This window comes from Tamandua tetradactyla, chromosome 1, assembly GCF_023851605.1.
Source record: "Tamandua tetradactyla isolate mTamTet1 chromosome 1, mTamTet1.pri, whole genome shotgun sequence".
Lineage (NCBI taxonomy): Eukaryota > Metazoa > Chordata > Mammalia > Pilosa > Myrmecophagidae > Tamandua > Tamandua tetradactyla.
The window spans coordinates 114,402,374-114,412,798 of record NC_135327.1 but is presented as its reverse complement, the minus strand read 5'-3'; the positions used below and the strand labels follow the sequence as shown (position 1 = coordinate 114,412,798).

Here is a 10,425-nt window from a genome sequence, read left to right as displayed (position 1 = left end):
TATAACGTAATCAATTATTTCATATTAGTGTGTGAACAACAATATTAGCTGATTTTTTTTTTTTGGTATGCTATATGGTGGCTATATAGGTATGCTATATATTTCATTGTTTTTCCATGGGACTATCCTGTTATGGCAGCACCATTTATTGAATTTTTCAGGGGAGGAGGAGGAAGGGTGCATGGACTAGAAATCAAACCCAAGTCTCTCGTATGGCAGGTGAGAATTTTACCACTAAACTACCCTTGTACCGCCGGCTGAATTTGATTTTAACAAAACTGAATTCCACATTAACATTAAAATAAAATAGTTATTTTTATTGTCAGTTTCATAAAAATAGCTTGGTAAAATTATAGCATGAAGTTTTTGTGAAGAGTGAGTTGATCTTTACTTAGACAAAGTTTCTAAATACATGCAAGTATTTTAGAAGCATACACAGTTTCATTAATAAAAGCGGATTCTGTTATGAAACTAAAGCAGTTTTGGCAATGTCCACTTTGAGAACATGTGTTCAGAGGGGAGTAAATTGAACTTCTAAGTTTTCTAAGGCAAGACTGTTCATGATAATAGGACTTTTGCTGTACCACATAAACAACGATGATCAACATTCAATTGCCACCTTTCGTTCTTTCATAGCTAAGAAGTAAAATGGACAAAACAAGAAAAAATTATATTATTTTATTTTCATATAATTACATCAGTATATTTCTATTAGTGTTTTAATTTGTGGAGATGCGTATTCTGTGTATTAGTGATTCTAGTTATTGGGGAATTTTTGTATTAGAAAGGGGTTTATAGTAATTTCTTCAATGTCTTAATTTTCTTATTTAATTAGAAATAGTTGTATATAAGGATCCCTTCCCTCTTTTCACTGGTCTATTCTGCTTCATTTATTTCATTTTCTGATCATCCTAATTACAAATTAGTAAATTTAGTATCAGGTACTAAACTTTTTCAGACATATGAAAAACACAAAGCATTTGATCCTTTCTCAAGAAAAATATACCAACCTTGTCTGTGAAGTAGAATTTGATAATTTCCTGAGATATACCTAAACTGAGTATTTACATTCCCAAAGTATATCATCTTAATGATTCTGCTTTCAGGATGGCTCTTTAGCTCTATTACACCAACAGTCCACATAAAATAACTATGAGTTACAATTAAAAATATATGTATATATTAGGAGACAGATTCTGGAAAGGATTTGACATTGGAAGAAGGGAATAATTCTGGGAGAATTTTTCATTGTTAAGAATTTTAGCCTAAGGGAAGATACTGTTAGTGCCATGTGGGGCAGCTAAAATTTGGATAGAAAGTCCACAGTCTTACTGGCTTGAAGAACCAGAGAGTGAAGTTTCCAAGGAAGGAGAGAGTCATTGAGGTGCAGTTCCAGTTCTGTAGGTGAGCTATGCCCAATGGCTGCTGCCTGAGCCATACATGCATAAAGCAGCCTCCAAGCAGCACAGTCAAGGCTCCAAGACATAGCCCAATGCAAGAAATACCAATTTTGCAGTTTGAGTTTAGACAACTTAAATTCAAGCTAAAAAAGAAAAGAAATCACTATATTCAATATTCTCAAAGGATTGTAACAGAACTCAGATTCTCTACAACATGCCCTTCACAATATTCAGGAAACTATTGAAAGTAGATTGGCATGTGAAAAATACATAGAATTTGAACCTTTCTCAAGAAAAATATACCAGCTTCAAGATGATCAATAGAGACCAACTTCAACAGAGACCAACCTCAAGATCAACCAGATGTTGGAACTAGTACACAAGGATTTTAAAGCAGGCATAATACCTATGTCCAAAAAATAAAAGGAAGTTTGTTTGAAATTAATGAAGAAATAGGAAATCTCAATAGAGAACATATAAACTATAAAGTTGAAATAATCAGAAGTCTGAAACAGCCTCTTCATAAAGTCTGATCAAATCCCTGGGAGGAAAAGGCTTAACAACACAATGGAAGTAACAGAAGAAAGAATCAGAATCAGAAAACTTTAAGGTAGATGAATACAAATAATTAAATATAAAATAACTGTGAGAAAAAATTATAATAATGAACAGCACCCAGTGTCCAGATCTTGGTTTCTAATTGAAGGAAACCAGAGCTACTTGGAGAAATGTCTGTATGGTAGTTTGATGATATATTGGATGCCATAAAAGATATTGTTCTTTTAACCCATTTCCATGGGTGGGGCTTTTTGATTAGGTTATTTCAGTTGATACAGGTGGATTTGACTCCTTTTACTGGAGTCCTTTATAAGAGGATAAGGGAGACAGACGCTAAGACAGAAATAAAGCCCCTAGAGAAGCTGAGATGGAAGCCACTGAAGCCAGAAGCTAGAAGCAATGAAACCCAGGAGAAAGGAGAGACCAGCAGATGTTGCCATGTGCCAGGTCATGTGACAGGAGAGCTGAGAATTGCTGGTAGTCATTCTTTGGGGGAGAAATCATCACCTGTTGATGCCTTGTCTTGGATATTTTCACAACTTAAGACTGTATGCCTGTAAGTTAATAAATCCCCATTGTGAAAACCAACTCATTTTTTGTATATTGCATTTAGCCAGCTTTAGCAAACTAAAACCATCTGATTCTAGGACTATGCCAGAGAAAATACAAGATAAGTCTGAAACATCTTGTAATCTAAACAGTAAGAAAGTGTTAAAAAAAAATAAGAGATTGAAAACATGTCAAAGTGGCACAGGAACCAATCTGACATTATTCCAAATGGCCAACACTAAAACAATTTGAGCAACAATATAAAACAATATGGTGTTGGATTACAACCCCAAATAAATCTCTCTCTCTCTCTCTATCCATCTATCTGTCCATAATGATATAAATAATTTATTGGATAAATAAATTAATTAATTTCTTAGAGAAGAATTCCAAGTAATGTATGTAGCCATTTCCCACTCTAGGAAATGAAGATCAATCTCCCCACCTTTGAGGGTAGGCTAGACTTAGTATTTTACTTTCAGAGAATGGAGAATGGAAAATGAAAAATAGTACTTTACAATGGACAAACATGTTAAATGCTGCCATAATCAACACTTAAAGTTAACTGCAACATTGATATTGCATGGGTATCATATAATTTTGATATAATGTGATGAGAAGGGCACTTCTCTGCAGTACTTTCTTTTAAAACCCATAACCCCAGTTTTGTCATGAGAAAAACAATAGTCAAACCCAAATTTAAGAGCATTCTACAAAATTGAGGGCCACGCTACAAAAAAGTACTCCTCAAAACTATCAAAGTCATGCAAAACTGAGAAACTGTCATAGACCAAGGGAGATGAAAGAGACAAGATAACTAAATGCTAAATTGGACTCTGAAACAGAAAAAGAAAAATGAAACATAAGTAAAATCTGCAGCTTGTTTAACAGTCATGTACCAATGTTGGCTTTTTAGTTTTGACACATGAACAATAGTAATGTAAGATGTTAGCAATGGGAGAAACTGGGTAAGAGGTATACAGAAATTATTAACACTGTCTTGTAACTTTTTTGTAAGTCTGAAATTACTGTAAAAAACTTTTTAAGCTTACTTTTTAAATGAGTAGAACTTCACAGATCTCAGGGAGATTATTATAAGGTAAAACATGCACATAATTAGGTTTGTAAAAAGAGACAACTAAGAGTCATGGGCAGAAAAAATACTTGAGGAAATAATGGCTGAAATTTCCCTAATTTGTTGAAGGACATTAATTTACAGATTTGAGAAACTCAGCAAACTCCAAGCAGCAATAGAACACAGAAAACTACATGTAAACACATCATATTCACTCACAAAAATCAAAGAACAATTGAAAAATGTCAAAAGCAACCAGTGAAAAACCATTTAGTATACATGGATAACAACAATCTAAATTATTACTGAGTTCTCAATAGAAACACTGCTGGCCAGAAGAGCAGAAAAAACATCTTTAGATTTCTGGAAAAATAAAATCAGTTGGCCACCTAGAATTCTATACCCATGGAAACTATTCTTTAAGAATGAAGGGAAAAATAAAGACATATTTAGGAAATGACAACTAGGATAATTTATTGCCAGCAGTCCTTCGTTAAAGAAAAACTAGCTGAAGGAAAATGATACTGGTTGATAATTCACATGTATGGGAAGGAATGAAGAGCATCAGAAATAGTAAGTATATGAGTAAGTGCAAAAGGTTATATTTCTTTCTCTTAATTCTTTGAATTATATTTGATAGTTCAAAGCACTTTCGCATATTGTGGGATTTGTATCATATGCAGATGTGATATATGTGATCACAGCAAAAAGACAGAGATGGAGGTTAATGGACATATGTAGCTGAAAATCTTCCCCAGTCTTTCCAAACTTGCTGTAAAATATTTAATTCTCTGTTTAATTTCCTTTCTGCTTAAACTAGTTAGACTGGATTATATTGGCTGCAACTGAATCCAGAATGATATACCTCTAAAATTTATCTCTTAACCTACCCTCAAGGCAATATCCATTGTTACAGTTTAACTTTTTCTTTGCCAATTTCCATACATTCAAAACATTCTCATGCTACAAACCTTAAATTTAACCTCCTCCATAAAGCCTTATTAATATTGCCAGTCAGGAGGAGCACTGCTCTTTCTCGTTTTTACAGCATTTTGTTTATATATTATTTTACCCTTTCTTTTAAGCACTTATCTGCTACTATGAATGTTTTAAAGGCATAAACCATCTAATTACTATATATTACTGTATATATATTTTATATAGATAATCCAACAAACCATATCATTTCTTTTACCAAGCCATGTTCCAAATGTCCCCAGCCAATCCAAACTGTTCTCTGATAGCTGAGGTCCAGACAATGGGTGATTTTGTTCTCCCTTTTCTCCTTGGTAGCAATTGGAACAGCCATTGTGGCACGTATTTGAAGCACCTAATGAATAATTAGCTCGAGTCATTTTGAATAATGTCTTTCAACTCTGGAAAAAATACAAAATTGACTTAAACAAAGAAATAGTACCATAGAGACTGGTAGTCGAGGACACTTTTGCTCACCATCTATTTTTAGCTCTTTCTTGGTATTGAATGCCACACCCTTTTGCAGCAAACATCGTGAAAATGGCATTTAACTGAAACACTGACAGCCTGAAAAAAAAACTACAGTTCATTTCTTCTGAGGAGTACAGTATTTCTGGTACAATAAACATCTTTTTGTTTAAGCAGCGGTTTCTCTTGTTTAGATGAGAGATAGCTGGGTTTGTTACTTTTGCTTCCAGTTAAAGCATCAGAGAAATAGTGAACACTCTCCATGTACTACAGCAGCAAATATTAAGATTTGGATGCAATACTGAAGCTAGTCCCTAACTGGAAATGCAGTTAGTTTTCCTAAATTAGCCTTCAATACATATTTTAAGAACAAATGCACAAATTAAATTTTTAAAAAGGAAATATGTAGACATTTTAGGTATGAAATAAAGCAGTGAGGGAGATTTTAGAAAGCAAATGGAAACTTGTGAAATGCAACAATGAAGAGACTATTTTAATTACTTGGACCCTGAGTCGACCTTGTATCAGGATCAATGCACAAAAGTACATTTCAATGACCTTTATTCTGGACCAATTTTGACATGCTGCAAACAAAACAGAGAGAATCAACACAGATAAAGTCTATGAAAGTACTCTGAACAGTACCTAATACCACACAAATCAAAGAAGTCCATAACTGACATAAAGTAGACATGCCAGGGAAACAATTCCCAGGTAGTTTCACTTCGTGGGCAGCCAATATGACTCAACTTTGGGTAAGGTAATACAGTAGGTATCATCTTTTGGAATCTAAATTTGGCTCAATAATTTGATGAAGTTTTTAACATGTTCCTTGTTGGAAAGCTTTCCCCATTTATCTTTACATTTAAGAAACTTTCTTTATAGCCAGTTTGGTTCATTTGAAAACTCCTTTTCTGAAAAACTTTGGTTTAAATAGCAAAAGTACCAGCACTTTCTTCCTACAAAAATAGTATTGGTACCTGGGGCAGTTTATGTTATGCAAAGTATTCACTTTACGAGCCAAAATGAGAATCCTCATTTTAATACAGTTTCCAGAGGCTTAGACCATGGTTTGAACTGTAATCACCTGCAGGGGTAAATTTAAAGATCAAAAATGTCCATTTGCTTCCTTAATCCAAATCTGGCATTTTCTCTGCTGGAAACTGACTTTGATTTCCCCTGAAAAATATTTAAAGTTTCAGTGTATGGCTTAGCAAAACTTAGGAAAATATGATAATACAAGTTCTTTATATGCAATTTCATCTAAACAATAGCTTACATATAGGCAGAACTTGTAGTTCTTATGAATTAAATGAATCATTTGTTATTTATAAAATGTATGAGGCTGAGAAATCCTGGGTATTGTTGGTATTGGTGTACACCAATAGCATATTACTCTGACTTGTTTTAGAAGTGTCTCTGTGAACCCCAAACATTTAATATATATAGCTCAATAGACAAAATGTTTACATCTGAGCATATGATGTTACTGTGTATATAACCTGGATGACTATAAACAGTTTGACAAAAAAGTAACTTTCTCTAAATCTGATTCTTATTCCACTACTGAATAAACTCCCTTTCTAACTGAAACTGTGATAGAGGTAATAGAATGATGAAAATTAAATAAATCCATCTTGAAAAACATTACTCTCCTTGATTAAGTATGCCTTCCTTCTCCATTTATCTTGGCTCCTTGGTCTTTGCTGGGCTAATCTTTTTCCTTTTGTAAATCCTTCAGTTAACTTTCCAATCCAATATAAAAATGTCTAGATGTAAGATACTAGGAACAATATAGCATTAATATTTATATGTTCCATTTACACATTTCTCATGCTAAGCCTTTACAAAATTTATTCTAAAATAGTTTTTCACTATTAGTGAATGAAATAATCTCATTATATTTCATTATTAACATTTAGTTTTAGATTCCTAAGTTATTTAATAAAAAAAAATCTTTGAAATACACACCTCATGCTATTTTGTGGAATAGAAATCAATTATATAAGCCATTACATAGGTAGTATAGTCAGTAAATTTAAAAATAAAATAATTATGAATTAAGCTGGTAATCAAACAAATAATTATGTTCTGGTTGAAACTGTAAGTTAGTCATAAGTAGACCATAATGTGAGGAAAAATAGATTAATATCAAAACAAAGGAGCAAAATTACAAGGATGGCACAAAAAAAAGAGTTAGATTGATTTTACAATTACTGATATCCACAAGTTATACCAAAAAACAGAAGATTCTTTGCACCACATATGAAAGTGTCTGCACACTATAGGTTACGTCACAGAAGTAATTTGTAGGTACCTAACTGATATTGCAAGTACCAAAATACTCACCATATTGTGATCATCAAAGATTTCTTAGTTTGGGCTGAAAATTGGCTTTTAATAACTGGTATTATAAGGCCTCCTAAAGTGAGGATCCAGGTACAGCAAAGAGCAAACATAAACTAGTCTTTGGACTTTGGATTTCTAAATCAAAGGGTGTATGTCTGAGATGGAGTAACTTGTGTATTTCCCTGCTGATTCTGACAATGTGGTAGTAAATCAAGAAACTCTACATCAAAATGATCTCTATGGCTTCATTTGCTAGTCTACATCTCTGCCTGGAGGAAACTACTCAACAGAAAAAGTCAGAGGACTGGGCCCATAGCCACCCAGGAAGTATACTGCTTAGAAGGTCCTCTCTGCCCTTACTACTGTCAGGAGGCTTGGGCTAACTCCCCAACAGTAAATGAGGGAGTTATCAGCAACTCAACCTGAATTTCACCTCCTAAAACATCTGACATACAACTTAAAGGTCATCCTTCTCTGCCTATTACAATATTGGACAGAAAAAGTTAAAAGTAAACTAATTAGCAAATCAAATTGGAAAATCCAATACCAAAAAAACACATTTTTTTTTTCTAAGAATGAGCATTTCAAAGCCCTAGACAATTTGGCAATTTGGCAATCAGGAGAGAAGTAGCTGATTTCAAATGCAGTATCAAAATGCTCTCAAAACTCATTATGTTACAGAAAGAAAGGAAAACATGGACACAGAAAAAGTGTAGAGCTGTGAAAAATCATGGTATATTTGGTAAAATAACTACAGGCAGATCATATTTATGTGATATTTATTTACTAGCATCAGTAATGTTCAGCACACTATAGAAAATAATTGGAGGGGAATAGACTGGAAGCAGAAAAAACAATTAAGAGTCTAGCCCAGACAAGCGGTAAGTAAATTTAGAGCAGAGCTGTGATGGAGGAGATGGATTCAAGCAGTTATTTCACATGCGAAGTGATGAGAATTGGTAGCCATTTGGATGTGATGAATAAGTGGAATAGATATAGAAATAAGCTTCCAAAAGTAGCTAGTTTGGTGAGCACAGTTGAGAGTGACGTTACTAACTAATAGCAGAAAAACATGAGCATAAACCAGTTTTTGGTTTGGAATGAAGATAAAAAGTTATGTTTCAGGCAAATTGATTTAAGGAACTTAATTTTCATAAAGAAAAGTCATTCCTGGCATTAATATTAGGATAAAAATATAGGAGGGACTGAAATCACTAAGTAGAGATTATTGGAAGAAATGAGAGGAAGGAAAACACCAAGAAAGATAAGGGGCAGTTGAGGAAAAAAGAATGTTCAGAAATATCACATGACACCAAGAAAATACATGAGATAAAGTCTGAGAGGATATTATTAGATTTGTCACTTTGGCAGTTACTGGAAACTTTTCAAAAAATGTATTCTACTTGTTACAGAGACTATCAGATTGTTATGGATCAAAAAGTGAATTGGTGGTGAAAATTTCAGACAGAGTGTGTAGACTGTTCCTTCAAGATACAAAAAGAAGGGATGGATAGAAGAGAAGCCTTTGGGACAGTTGGGATCAAAGAAAGTAGAGTTTTAGGGTTGTATACTTTCTTTTTGCTTCTCTTGTTTAGTAATGGCTCAAGTTTCTTGCAAGCTAATAAAAAAAAAGAGTGACAAAAAGGAGATTAAAGATTTAGCAAGGAAAAGGATGACCATAATGTTGGTGATGCTTAGAAATAGAAGGAGGGACAAAAAACACAAAGAACAGCAAAAGGACTGATTTTGGAAAAAGAATGAATATTGTCTCTCTCTTTCTCTCTTTGGAAAAGAAAGAGTAAAGCAAAGCCTGGGAAAATATAGAGATACTTTTAAGGACAGTGTCATAGCTTAAGTTCCTGCAAAGCAGATGCTGAGGAAGAATTCAACTTCAGAATACACTTGAGGGATTGATAGTTGGAATATATACTTCCCCTAGCTGAGCTACGACTTCTACTCAGCTCCCAGGACATTCACCAGACTTTCTCAGTTCTGCTTACAGGAATAAGATAATGGAATAGCACCGAGAACACCCTGTGATCCAGTGAATCAGTGACTTCTTCCTCAAAAGACAAAAGTTTGAGAAGAGTTATGAAGACCCTGCACATAAGAGCTTGCACATCAGAATCTAAAGCTAATCACTAACACTGGAACAAGATGTGGTTGAGACAACATGGGACTGAGAAACTACTTGTGTCTTCCTCACAAAGATTCAATGTCATCACTGACCTCACAAGAATGACTCATATGGACATGACATAGTTTTTGACCCCTACCCATTTTATTCTGCCTATAAAAACCCTAACTCATGGCCCCATTTTGAACTGCTTTAGGGAAGATTCCTACAGTTCCTACTTGTAATAGATCACCTTCACACTGAGAGACATTTTCCTCCTTTGCAGTGCCGGATCAGGTGGGCCCCTTTGGGAAAAAGCACCATGCTACAGTAACAATTTGTTAACTCCACCCAAACCGACATGCTGCTCTGAGATGCAGCCCTGATCTTGTACTGTCAGCTGTGGCAGCTCCCGGGATCCTCTAGCTCCATGCCCCGCAGCTGTAGGGATTTCCCTGGAGGACCGAGGCTGGGGTTCAGGGCAAGGCTTCTGCCTTGGACGGACATTAGATGTATTTGTGTGATAGTGATTTTAAAGTTAAGACTTTCCCTGTTCTAGTTAAGTGTATAATTTTCTCTTTTAATCTATGTTGACTCAGTGTGTTGGCCTGCTCATAAGGAGCAGACTACTGAATTGGCCTGGGTTCATAAATGTGGATTCTGTGGGTTTGAGCTCTACCATCCATGACCCCAGATTTGTGGCTCCCTGTTGGATTTGAAGTTTGTATCTTTGAATTGGGCAAGTTGTTTGGTATTGTGGAGCTCCTTGTTTGCATGTTTTGTCTTCATGGTTTTTCTTTTTGCTTTTAATTTGGAAAACCTATTGACTTTAAGAAGCTCCTCGTTTGTATGTCTTGGCTTCATGGTGTTTCTTTGCTTTTAAGTTTGAAACTCTGTTGACTTTGAAAAACGCCTGTCTTGATGTTTTGTCTTCG

General features: G+C 34.6%; 2 long non-coding RNA genes across 4 annotated transcripts in view; both read right to left on the bottom strand.

Moving 5' to 3' along the window:
• Window positions 1-347: 347 nt before the first annotated feature.
• On the bottom strand, window positions 348-7,462 carry LOC143686071 (uncharacterized). 3 transcript variants are annotated; one of them, XR_013176877.1, is made up of 3 exons: window positions 7,375-7,462; window positions 4,761-4,958; window positions 348-636 (listed from the first exon to the last, which is right to left on the bottom strand). It is a non-coding gene; the product is annotated as an uncharacterized LOC143686071 (long non-coding RNA). The 3 variants fall into 3 exon arrangements; XR_013176885.1 differs by lacking the exon at window positions 7,375-7,462 and adding an exon at window positions 5,000-5,119 and having other exon boundaries at window positions 4,761-4,912; XR_013176880.1 differs by lacking the exon at window positions 7,375-7,462 and adding an exon at window positions 5,035-5,119.
• A 1,851-nt stretch (window positions 7,463-9,313) lies between these two features.
• The window catches only part of LOC143686061 (uncharacterized), an 86,081-nt gene continuing 84,969 nt past the window's right edge, over window positions 9,314-10,425 (bottom strand). The window contains exon 4 of the long non-coding RNA XR_013176871.1: window positions 9,314-9,433. This is a non-coding gene — a long non-coding RNA (uncharacterized LOC143686061). The remainder of the gene's footprint in view (window positions 9,434-10,425) is intronic.